We start from the raw sequence: 13,195 nt of genomic DNA on the forward strand, positions 1-13,195 counted from the left end.
GGGGGGGGAATGGAACTAAAAGATTATGGAATTTTTCATGAACATTTTGAAGGCTTTGAATATATTAACTTACTTGATCTTCCTAAAACTGTGAAGTAGGGACCATTTAGCTGTTTTACAAAAGACCCCAAACTCACTGCCATCGAGTTGATGCCGGCTCAACGCAACCCTACAGGACAAGGTACAACTGGCCTGTGAGTTTCCAAGACTGTACCTCTGGAGGAGGAGCAAGCCCCGTCTTTCTCCATGTTTGACTAAATTACAAAGGCATACCTAAATGTCCATGATCACATAGATAATAAACTGCAAAGCCTGGATCTGAATGCAGGCAATTTGGTTCCCAGCCTGGGTAGTACAATGGCTAAGCAGTGCAGCTGCTAACAGAAAGATCAGCAACAAACCCACTAGCTGCTCCACAGCAGAAGATAGGTAGTCTGCTTAGGGAAGCACCTTGGAAAGTTTTGGGGGCACTTCTGCTCTATCCTACAGAGTTGTTCTGAGTCAGAACTGATTTGATGACAGTTTGGTTTTTGGTTTTTAATATGGTCCCCGAGTCTATACTTTAAGCACTACATTATCAGTACATCTCTCAAGAACACTATGGCAAAATTAAAATAGCAAAAGGAAGTAAATAGTTTACTTTAGAGAAGACAACAAAGGGCCCTGGTGGCGCTGTTGGGTAAGCATTGAACTCATCAGCCCCTCCACAGAAGGAAAAAAATTAGGCTGATTGCTGTCAAGAAGATGCCTTTGGAAACCCTGTATGGAGCTGCTGAGAGCTGGAACTGACTCTAGGGCAGAGGGTTAGGGTTAGGGTTAGGGTTAGGGTGAGGTTGCAGAAGAGAAAGCAAGCATGAAAGTGAACAAAGACCACCACCTAGTCACTGAGGTTCTCTTCAGGTTACACACACCTAGAAATGTTGGTCTGTTAACTATCATGGCTTGAAAGCACATGGGTTTTCTTGTTACATTTAAAAACTATTCTGGACTTTAGCTTAATAGCTAATGCCAAATACCTGAAGTCAAATAAACAACATATTTTTTCTAAAACTGAAAGGAGATACATCCTTTTGGTGGACAAACACTTCAAGGACTAAGTCTTTTGAGAATCATCATCCCAAGGATGACAAGTGATACCCAGGATTTATAACAGCAGCCCTGGCAGATAGAGCTGAAATGACAAGCAGTGAAAATGACTCTAGCAAAAATATTTTGGACTGAAGGGGTGAGTAACTAAAAGTAGAAACTGGTAAAGGATAAAGCACAACATGACGAGGAATCTGACACTGCAGAGGGGGAAAAGTGGCAAAAATAAGCTGCTATTTGCGAACAAATGAAATTGAGGAAGCCAGAGAAACCAACATTACAGCTGAGTAACTGCTAGGAGAATAAGGAACTTGGGACATCAAAAAAGATTTTCTAAGGGATGGTAAATTGTTCAGATAATGAAACCATAGAAGCGATTGGACTAAACAGATGGATAAAGTTAAACAAGGCTAGATTAGTAATCTGACGAGCGAATGGACTAAACACATGGATAAAGTTAAACAAGGTTAGATTAGTAATCTGACTTCAATGAACCCAAATATGGATATAGCTGATCAGCACAAAAGCAGTCAGAAAACACAGTACAGCGGCTTAGAGAAGATGTTAACCATAAGACAATGTCAAACTGATCTATTTGACAAAGAATTCTTGAAACTTAAGTGTTTGGCATTAGGTGCTAAAACTAGAGGAATAACCATACCAGGCCAAAGCCCTGCCCTAACAGAGCTTATATAATAGGAGAGGCAAAAAACATACTGAGTAACCTGAAGAAGGCATAATCACAAAAGCCTAGGAGACAGCCCTTTAAAAATAGGATATTGTCCACTGTTGTCCAGTCAATGCCGACTCCCAGCAAATGTGTAGCAGAGAGTACACTTTGGGGTTTCCAAGACTATAAATCTTTACTACAATAGACAGCTTCACCAGTCTCCCAGACAGCTGCTAGTAGGTTTGAACCACAAACCTTGTTGTTAGCAGGCCAACGCTAAGCCTGCACCATCACAAATCTACATATGGGAAACACGTTAAAACAGTACTACTCTATCTCCCCTGAAAAGCTCCAAAGTACTCATTAGATGCTCGCTCTTCATCACTCTCAAAAAAAAAAAAATGTATATAGAAATACAAATTTTACCTTTTACTCCCTAAGAATGCCTATCAATAATATTCCCCAGAAATGCATATTAAATATTAAGTTTTCCAAATTTGAGAGCTTAGGTCAAAATATGTTATTGATATATTCTAAAAATAACAAGAAATGCTTTCCCAATAGTCCATAAAAGCATGGGTGGACTCAGATACTACTGACCTCTCGCTGTCTGAAAGAATAGAGACTGAAGGGAACCAAAGACTCAAAGAAACTAAACCACAGGACTAACAACCAACAGGAACCAGCTAGCCTCATGCAGCCTGAGACCAGAAGAACTAGAAGATGCCTAATTACCAACCACTCTGACCAGGACACAACAGAAGGTCCTGGTTAGAAAGGGAAAAAATGTAGAACAAATCTCAAATTCCTCAAAAAGGTCAGACTTAACTGGACCAATAGACGAAAGAAACCTCCAAGACTATCACCCTAAGACACCCTTAAATTTGTAAGTAAAACTATTCATGATGGCCATCTTTCATCCAGGTAAGATTTATAAAATAAATACTTATCTAAGTAATCAACTATATGAGTTCAGACAGTCAACATTTACCCTAAAATGACGATGAGGTGCTAAGGAGGGACAGGGAAGCTAAATCATGGGAAACAGAACAAACAAAATGGAAAGCATGAATGGTGACACTTGTAAAATATGTAACCAGTATCATGGAGCAATTTATAGAAAACTTGTTAAGTAGGAACCTGCTTTCTATGAAAGCTTTCACCTAAAACAATTTTTTTAAAAAATTTAAGTGGGAATGTATCCTAACAAAAACAAATCCTTAAGTTACAAAAAACTCCTAGATTTGGTCTGGATAGATTTTAAGGATCTCACTGGTAGTTAAGTTCCCTAACTACTTTCAGCTGTAGACGATAGGGACGACTTCAAAAAGTCTGTACATGGAATTAAAATAGAATTTTTTTTATCCTCAACCTTTTTGAAGCCCACTGGCACTCCCTTAGATTGAAGGGGGGGGGGGATTTCTTCACTGAGCAGAAGGGTTGGTTATTTTATGAAAACATCTTAGGGTTAAACGTGTGATGTCTTTAGAAATTACTAGAAAGAGCGCACTTTCAATACCCCATTAAATGCCAATCTTTGTCTGTCTGAAAATTCAGAATATTCTGCTATATTTCAAAAAGGAATGTGAATTAACACTTGATAAAGACCTCTTACATACAGAAGCCTCAAGAAATAAGGCAGCAGGCAAGTGCTTCATTTTCATTCTCTTAAAACAAGATACCACTTTAAGGCAAACAAGTGTTATTTCAGAAGGTCCATACCTTTCTGTAACACCCAGGAACTAGAGAAAGCTCATTTAAACGACCACTTCTTTAAAGTGCTGCTCAACAAGCAATCTGTTCTCTCCATACAAATGAGAAACAATGGAGAAGCACTCGTTCCAACATGAACTACCCTCGGAACAATGCATTACACAATTGGATTTCATTTGCTTTACAATGCTAACACTTTTTCACGCTACTGGACTCTGTGCAAGGAAGGGTATCAAACTTAGAATGGACCCGGCAGTCTTGGGAACAAAAATTGTGATCCCCAAAATCTAACACTCATTTGCTTTTCCTGTTCAAAATCCCAAGCTAGTTTGAAACTGAAAAACTTGTAGGCCTAAGAAACAAGTCTGACCACCACACCCTGGCCACAAGAAAGAGCCAGTGGGCTAATTTAGGTAGGTAGTTTATGTCAAGTAAATAGGCATATGGGAAGTCTCAATCCGTCCGGGAAAGTCATTTTGAGGCCAAACAAATGCAATCACAAGTTACATTGGTTTCATTCAAGCGCATTCCAGGGGATCTTTAAAGTCGGAGCCTTTGCAAGGGACTGACTACAGGAGGGTGTTGTCGGAAGCTTTATTTTCGATCACACTTTAATCCTGGGATTTCAAGCCTTCGCATGTGAGGTAGCCACGAATCCAAGCAACAGGATTTGAACACAACACAAAACATCTTTAAACATGATGCGCTGGGAAGTGGGCAGGTGACTGGCAGGGTGACAGCCTAAAGCTGTCTGAGTCTAGAGCCCCTGACTTGTAGGAGTTAAAACTCGCACCCCGAATATTGCGATGACGTAATCTTCCACACCGCATTTTCTCTAGGATTTAAAGGGGAGGGAAAAAACAAATGAACAAAGAAAATTTCCCCTGAGGAGGAGGAAAGAAGCAAGCGGCCGGGCGGCAGCTTCGGGAGGGGGTTAGGTAACTGGGCCAAGGGGAAGCTCCGGCTCAATTCGCGGGGCGACGGACTGTGAGAGGTTGGAGCGGCGGAAGGAAATCGCTGGCGATCCAGCCGGGGCAGGGGACCGGAGCCTGGAGAAAGGCAGCTCAGGCCCACCCCGCGCCGGGCGGCTGCGGCGGGAAAGGCGGCGCAGGCACGCCCGGGCCCCGCCGCAGGCCGGCCGCCACCTCCCCGGCGGCCGAGGCCCCGCGCCGCGAAAGTCGGCCCCCTCCCCCCGCCCGCCGCAAAATGTCCGCGGCCGAGGCCGGCGAAGCAGGAAGTCGGGGCCGGGGCGCGGTGGGCAGCTCCCGGCCTCCGAGCCCCAGCGACCGTCACCTTCACCTCTGGCGCCCGCCAGCGGCTGCGCGGCCCGGGGCCCAAGGCAGGCCGCCCTCGGGAGCCACGGTGCCGGCCGGGGAGGGGGAGGGGAGCCCCGGGCGGCCGGGATGGGTGTGACCCCTTCCTTCCGCCGCTGCCCGGTGACAGCCCGGCCCCGCCTGCGCCCTCGGGTCCGCGCCCTCGGGCCAGCACCCCGAGCCCCCGGCGCCGCGCTTCACAGCGCCCGCGCAGCGCACCGTCCCTGCCCCGACTTCCTCCCCGAGTTCCCCTCCAGAAGCCGGACGCGCGCTCGCCCAGGGGCTCAACACGAGCCAGGCACTGCCCCGGGTCCCGCGACCCCCGGCGTCCCGGGATCCCCGAGACCGAGTGTCCCCGAGGACTAGGAACAGCTAGGGGAGGCGTGGAGGGGACAGGACGACAGGGGACTCACTCTCCCGCGGGGAGCCTCGGGCCCCGTACTCACCTCAGCTTCTCCGCCGGGGCGTTGGCAGCACTGCGCAGGGTCTCCTCGACTGCCGGACAGGGGCACGCACCTGACGTCAGCACGCAGCCACGCACGGTTGGGTGCCCGCGGAAGTAGGAGAGAAGGGGAGGGGAAGAAAAGCTGGGACGGTTCCAGGCGGAGCCTCAATGCTTTCCCCCGCCTCGGCGGAGCCGGGCCAGCGCGCACGCGCAAACCGACGCTGTCAGGATTCTGTCCCGCGCCTCTCTTTCCGAGCTTTGTGGTTATCGTAATATTAGAAACACTAGGTTGCAAAGCACTTCAATTAAATTTCCTTTGATCCTTGTAACCCTGGGAAGCAAGATATCATCGTCCCTATTTTTCAGAAAAGACGGAGGCTTTTAGAGACGAGCGGGGGCTTGCCCGAAATAAAACAGCAAGTGGGCGGCCTTCTGACTATTCAGTGGGCTGTGGCGTGAGAGCTGCCTACACCTCCTTGTCCCTTGCCTCAGCCACAAAGGTTTCCTTTTGTTTCAGAAATTTCCTGCCTACCATGGAGAGACTTGCAATGAACTGTTGGTTGATGTTCAGCCCTAAGTGCACCCCCCGGCTCTCCCCACCCCCACCCCAGTCGTCCCTGGTCAACCTATCTTCACACCACCTGTTTATAGTGTCACCGCTGCTAGCGTGCTCCTACCGTAGTACATACCGGTCCAGGAGAATAAACATCTTCTCTATTTTATCCTCAGATGTTTCCTAATGTTGACAAAAAATTGGTTTATCCTAATAATAGTTCATATATTGCTTACAGCTATTTGGCCACAAAAGACACAAAATTCCATATAGTTCATTTAATAATCAGATTTTCTCTTGAGATTTTTAATAACCACATTTTTCAGTGTTTACTGTAAGCATAGTGTTAACAACACTGCATGTAGTAGTAACCAAGTATTTCTATTAGTTACTACAATTAAGAATTATTATCTATTAAGATAACTATTATCTATTAAGAACTATTATCTATTAAGAACTATTATCCCCTTTTTATGGATAAGTGAGTTAAAACTGAGGTCCTAAAACATTTGATATAGCTCACCCAGCCAGGCAGTGGCTGAGTGGAGACTGGATCCAGGAGACTAGCTCTAGCTAGACCACTGAGTTATTCTACTGCCCAGCAAGCTTTCTCTAGGGAAATCAGAAGACACACTTCAGCTGTCATGCTACCCTCAGCATACCAACTATTCTCATCTTGGTGGATGCCTTTTCATACTTTTTCTATGTCTGTATAGCTATGGAAGCAGCAGACAAAATCGAACTACATGTTGCCGTAGGTAACCTTAGGTAAATCTGCTGCATAAGACCTCTTCAGAGTGTTGAAAAGCAAGGTCACTTTGGATGACTAAGGGGCACCTGACCCAAGCGGTGGTATTTTCAATGGTCTCATATGCTTGTGAAAGTTGGGCATTGAATAAAGAAGACCAAAGAAGGATCGATGCCCTTGAAGTATGGTGCTGGCCTGTCCAAGAACAAACATGTCTGTCTGGAAGAAGTACAACCAGAGTGCTCCTTAGAGGCAAGGATGGGCAGACTTCATCTCACCTACTTTGGGCATGTTGTCAGGGGAGACCAGTTCCTGGAGAAAGAGGTCCTCCGTGGTAAAGTACAGGGACAGTGACAAAGAGAAAAGCTCTCCACGAGGTGGCTGCAGCAATGCGTGCAAGCAAAAGGACATTGTGAGAAGAGTAAGAACCAACTCTGGCACCTAACAACATGTACATGTGAGGAGCCCTGGGGACACAGGTAAGGTGCCCTGGCAGTGTGGGGGCCGCTAACCACACGAGGCCAGTAGTTCAAACCTACCAGCTGCTCAAGGGAGAAATATGAGGCCAGCCGCTCCAGTTAAGATGTAGGCTTAGAAACCCGAAATTGTCCTTTAGGATCTGCCCTATAGGATCGCTAAGTTGAAATCAACTGGGTGGCAGTGGTTTGGGATTTGGTGACACAAGAGTTAAACACTTAGCTGCTAACTGTAAGGTCAGTAGTTCCAACCCACCAACCACTCCACCAAGAGAAAGATGAGGCCGTTTGCTTCCAGAGAGATGGACAGGCTTGGAAACCCTATGGGCAGTTCTACTCTGACCTATGTTGTCAGTATGAGTCAGAATCAACTTGACAGCAGTGGGTTTCTTTGGGTTTTACAAAATTAAGATTGTGAACTGCTTTTCTCTCTCAAAACACCTTCCCGTGCCACATAAAGCAGCATTTTTTAAAGACTGTTTTCTATATGGCTATGATAATATTTATCCAATTTTTATTGTTAGAGGTTTAAGTTGCTGCTGGCTGTTTTAACATTTTTGAAATGTTGGCCTATTGTAAAACTACAGAAGCTTAGTTTCTAAAGCTGGGAAACTGGCCCTGTTCTGTCCCTTCGCAAAGCCAGCTTGAAGTGCCCTTTCCATCATCCAGTCTCACAGTCCCATGAATATCCCCCGACAATGTCTGCCCTTTCCACAGCAGCACTATCTCGATGGGGCGTCACCCAAGTGCTTGACTCTTCCTGCCTTTATTCTGAGGACAAGGACTCACTTAGCACTGTGTCTATCATGGAGACAGATCTTTGTCAGAAGGGCCCTCCCAGGCCTTTCACGGCCCCAAATGGCAGAGGCACCACACATGACACCGCTACTGCTGCGGACCCCAGAGCCTCCTCCTCCTCACTGTTCCACTGGCTACAGCTGCCCCTGCCCCATTTTTGCAGGAGAGGCCACCTGTGAGTCTCTCTGGCCCCTCCCCCACTCTGTGGTTGCCAGCCCACTGTCAAAGCTCTGTGGTTGCCAGCCCACTGTCAAAGCCCTCCGCTTCTAGTAGCAATACTTTATTTCTCCTAGAGAAGCCTCTACCCCAGCTCTCAGTCCACAGAACTGGAGAAAAGATGACTCTTAATCCAGATGCTGGGGCATGTGACCCAAGCTTCGCCAATCAGAGCAAGCCACAGCACTTACAACGTGGACGTGTGACCTCCTGAGAACCAGTGAGATCCAATTATGGGACTTTGGTCAGAAACTTCGCGTTGGATCTAGTCTCTGCTGAGAGCAGGAAGTGATCATGGCAGTACTGACAGCCATCTTCCCACTGCAAGGAGAAAGGCTGAGAATGAGACCCAGACGGGAGGGGAAAACAGAGCTGACCCGTGGAGACAGTGAAGCAAAGTGCCAGTGTCATTGTTGGAGTCCCTGGACCCAACTCTGCTTCCATTTTCCATCACACGTGCCCACAAATTCAAGGTGGGTAGGTTTTTGTCATTTGCAACAACTGCAAGACCCCTGCTAACTCACTCTGCCACCTCTGCGACCCCCTCCCCCACCCGAGAGTAGCTTCTTCTCAACCCCATCTCTCTTGCTGGAGTCTTCTGTAGGTTCTCTACCTGTCAGATCAGGTCTGCTGTTGCTAGCAGCCATCAAGTCAGCTACCTGATCCAAGGTGAGCCCCTGCACAACAGAGCGCCATGCTGCACAGCCCTGAGCCATCCTCATGACCACTGGCAGATCCGATTATTGTGCCCCATCAGGTTTTCATAGGCTGATTTTTGGATGTAGATCGCTAGGCCTTTCTTCCTCACCTATTTTAGTCTGGAAGCGTAGCTAGAACCTGCTTGGCATCTTAGCAACCCACGAGCTCTCACTGGCAGACGGGTAGTGGCTGCATATGAAAGGCACGGGCCAGGAACCAAACTCTAGTCTCCCACATGGCAAGCGAGAATTCTACCCCTTCACCGCCACTGCCTTCGGCCCGACCATGTTCACCCATGCTCTGTCGGCCCCCCGGTGTGCTCCAGTGGTCAGGTGCAGTGCTCTTCCAGAGCCTTGAACAGTGTGAGCTCTTCGGCACTTGCTGGATACACACAGCCTCTGATTGCATTCTTGGCCACGTGTTCGAGACCACAAACCCTCCATCATCTCCCCAGGGTTTGCTGGGATTTATAAAGAAGACAAGAATCTACATTGAAGAGATTCTCCTTTGTGGTCTTCACTCTTGAGAGTTATGTAAGAACATCCTAGTTTAAAACTTTCTCTGTGGAGCCCTGGTGGCGTAGTGGTTAAGCATTGGGCTCTAGTCCACAAGGCCCACAGTTCAAAACCACCAGCCACTCTGTGGAAGAAAGATGGGGCTCACAACTCCGATAAGGAGTTACAGTCTCAGAAACTCACAGGGAGTCCTATAGCGTCGCTGTGGGTCCACATCGATTCAATGGCAGTATAAGGGAGAGATGTGGAATACAGGAGGTAAAAGGGCCCAGAAAAGCAAGGAAGTGGTGATCATGAAACTCCATCGGGCTCTTTCCCACCCCATCAGTCTTTGTTCCAAGCCGGTGAAGAAGACCGCCCCTGGGGGGCCAGTTTCAGATGCGCCCATCCCACTGTCACATGCCACTGCTTTCTGTCCTTCCTAGCACTTGCTTATCAAGATCCAAAGTGATCCCTGGTTCCCTTGACAGGAGTGGGCAAGGTAGTCTGGAAAGGATACCTTTGGGTAGAACCCTAGGTGGGCAGGGCTCTAGCTCACAACCTGGACAGTGAGCACATTGGATTTGCTTCCTAGTTGCTGCACACGTCTCACCTGTGCAGTGTTTTGGACTAAGACAGGCTCCAAATCCTGGAAGAGGGCCATCAGTGGAGCAGCCTTAGAATTCTCACCTTCCTTGTGGGAGATGTGGCTCAGCCAACGCACTCATGCACAGCCACCATCTATCTGTGATGAAGGCTGGCAGGTGCCGTGATGTAGAACAGGTTTTAACCGCGCTTTCAGAAAAGACACACTAGGAAGGAAACCTAGCATTCTACTTCTGACAAATGAAAACCTTACAGCTTACAAAGGTCCCATCCCATTGTCCCTGAGGTTGCCTGACTCCCAACGTCAGTCTTAATCACAGGAGTGAATAGTGGTCCACAAACTCAAAAGGAAGGAAGCAGGAGAAAACTAACGCCTCCATGCTGAGTCTCTGGTGGTCATGCAAACAGCTAAGTGCTCAGCTGCTGAGAGGTGGCTTAGCAATTCACCTAGAAGCACGTCAGAGGAAAGGCCTGACGATCTATTTTTTAAAACATAAAAAGCCCTAAGAGAGCAGAGTTCAAGCGCTGGCTTTCATGAGGCCATTAGAATCCACTCAGTGTCAACTGATGTGGTTGTTACTGAAAGGCTGATTTTGGAGTATGAATTCCCACCCTCCTCCTATCCATGACCAGCAGCCTTGCTGGGTTCCGCGGACTCCAGGGTACTCCTGGCTTGGCCTGCTGCACCCGTGTGAAGCCACAGCAGCTGAAGCTGCAAACCACTGCACACGGCTGAGACTGAGGGACTGCACTGTCTGCTTGCCCCTCCTGGTTAGCCTATGACTGTCCAAGGACCTGGTGGTTCTTGAAGCCAGGGAAAGAACTGACCAAACCTGTTTCCCACTTGTGTTTTTTCTAACTGGCCCAGGCCTGCCTCCTTCCTCTCGGTTACACATCTCTGGAAGCGATAACCCTCTAGGTCCCTGAAGCAGGGGCGGGTGAGATAGAGAAAAGTCTAGAAATAACAACTCCATCACTGTTCAGTAGGGCTTTAAGGCACATGGCACAAGGGTGAAATTTTAACCTCAACAACAAGCTCAAAATCTCTCTGGGGGCGAATTTCTGCAAAGGTTGTTGTTAGATGCCTTTGAGTTGATTCCGACATAAGTGTGACCCACACAGTAGAAGTGCCCCCACAAGGTTTTCCTGGCCATGATCTTTACAGAAGCAGATGACCAGGCCTTTACCCTGTGGGGACAAGTGCTTAACCACTGAACCACTAGGGCTCCTGATGCGACAGTTATTGTTTGCAGTCTCGGTTCCTATAGGGTGGCTATCAGTCACAGTGGACTCGAGGGCAGTGGGTTTGGTTTTATGAGTATTGTGGGCTACATATTATGAATGCAAAGATGAATGATATCCCGGCCCCTAGAATGAAATCCCAACCTATAACCTCGACAAGCTGGCCCTTGCCCATGCCCCTTTTACCCTGCCCTCTAGCGTGCTAACTTGTGTTCTTTGGGCACCCAGCTGCTTCTGCCGTCTCCAAGCCTGTGCCCTTGCTGTTCCCACTCCTGCTTTTCTCACACCTGGATCCTTCTCACTCCATCCCGCCCCCCTCCTGCCCCCACTGCCCCAGCCCAGCATAAGTGGCACCCAGCCCACTGTCTCACCACATTGTTTTGATTTTCTTCATAGTGTCTTTCACGGTCCAAAGTGATCTCATCTGTTGGCTTTTCTTTCTTTCTTTTTTTACAAACTTTTTTTTTAATTGTAAATTGGGATGAAGGTCTACAGAGCAAACCAGTTTTCCACTCAACTCTTTCGTGTTTGTTTCATGTCATTGGTTGCAATCCCCATGATGTAATACAGATCTGCCTCCCTGTGTCTTCTGTTTGCATTTCTCCTCCTCTCCTCAGCCTTCTGGACTGTGTCCTTGAGTAAGTCCTGCCCTTTGGATCTCCAGTGGTTGATTATTCTAAAGACTGCAGACCTCCCTAGTCAATTGGATTTTCTTGTTATTAAATAGCAAATTCAAGGGCTTCATTCACCACTGCCTTTCAGTTCTAAAATATAGTGAATACTCCATAAGTCTCTATTGAAAAAATGTATCAATGACGACACAGCCCTTATTTTCAAAGAGTAATATAAATACTACACAAATAATAAACTGCATTGCATTATGATAAGCACTAAGACCAGAGAATGTACCAGAACCTACATGAATAAGAGTGCTCACGGTAGTTACAGCCAACACTGGGCAAGCGCTTCCTATGCTCTGGGCCCATTTCCAAATATTTAATATGCATGATCTCGATAAAAGGAGCCCTGGTGGTTCTGTGGATTAAGCACTGGTATATTAACCAGAAGGTTGGTGGTTCAAACCCACCAGGCTGCTCCTCAGGAGAAAGATGAGGCTGTCTGTAAAACCTGTAAAACCCCAAAGAGCAAGTCTACTCTGTGCTACAGCGTCACTATGAATCCGAATCAACTCCATGGCAGCAGGTCGGTATCCCCATTAAAATCCACAGGAACCCTAGAATAGAGAAACACAAGGTAAAGGAAGGTTGGCAACACTTGCCCAGAATCACAGAGCTGGTCATGGAGACTCTGAAATGCAAAGCACAGCTGATGCGGGAAGGCTTCCCAGCAGGCAGGAGCAAGGTTCCATCTGAGTCCTGAGGACCTGCACAGACCTGCCAGGCTGGGGTGGGGCTTGCCAAGTCCTGGCAGAAAGAACAGGCCTTTCCAGGTATACGAGCACAGAAAGGCAGGATGCCAAGGGAATGGATGGATCTCCTTGGACACACGAAGCCAGACACAATAGGATATATAGTGTGTGGTCCCTTTCAGTTCAGAAACACACTACCACCAAACAAAAACAGACCCTCTCTGGTGGGACGGGATTGGAGGTGGTGGGAGGGAAGAAAGAGGAGCTGATATCAAGGGCTCAAATAAAAAGGACATGTTTAGAAAATGATGATGGCAACATATGTACAAATATGCTTAATACAATTGATGTATAGAATGTTATAAGCGGTGTAAGAGGCCACAATAAAATAATCTTAAAAAACACACAACAAAAACCCTCTCCTGATTGGATCCATTCCGACCAACACTAGTCTAGAACGACAGAACTTAAGATGTTATCGTTAGCTGCATGGAGGCAGCACAGTGAGCCAAGTGCTGCCCCAGCCGTGCCACCCGGAGGCCTCGTGGATCGAACTGCTGGGATTGGTTGACTTTCGGAAGTTGATCCCCAGGCCCTTCTTCCTAAGTAAACCCACTGCTGCTGAGTAAAGTCAGGCTCCAAAGGACCCTGCAAGAGAGTAGCCCCTTTGATTTCCCAGACTGACAATCAGTGGTTCTCGACCTTCCTAATGCCGAGACCCTTACTACAGTTCCTCACTCCCGTTGTGGGGACCCCCAACCATAAAA

The 13,195-nt window shown here is 47.5% G+C and overlaps 1 protein-coding gene across 1 annotated transcript in view; it reads right to left on the reverse strand.

The window, feature by feature from the left end:
- CDC42 (cell division cycle 42) overlaps positions 1 to 5,267 on the reverse strand; it is a 53,966-nt gene extending 48,699 nt beyond the window's left edge. Inside the window, exon 1 of the mRNA XM_004705126.3 lies at positions 5,229 to 5,267. The gene's annotated coding sequence lies outside the window, so the exon portion shown is untranslated. The remainder of the gene's footprint in view (positions 1 to 5,228) is intronic.
- Positions 5,268 to 13,195: the final 7,928 nt, after the last annotated feature.

Source organism: Echinops telfairi, unplaced genomic scaffold, assembly GCF_000313985.2.
Source record: "Echinops telfairi isolate 266 unplaced genomic scaffold, ASM31398v2 ScPeMD7_7457;HRSCAF=8495, whole genome shotgun sequence".
NCBI classification, from domain to species: domain Eukaryota; kingdom Metazoa; phylum Chordata; class Mammalia; order Afrosoricida; family Tenrecidae; genus Echinops; species Echinops telfairi.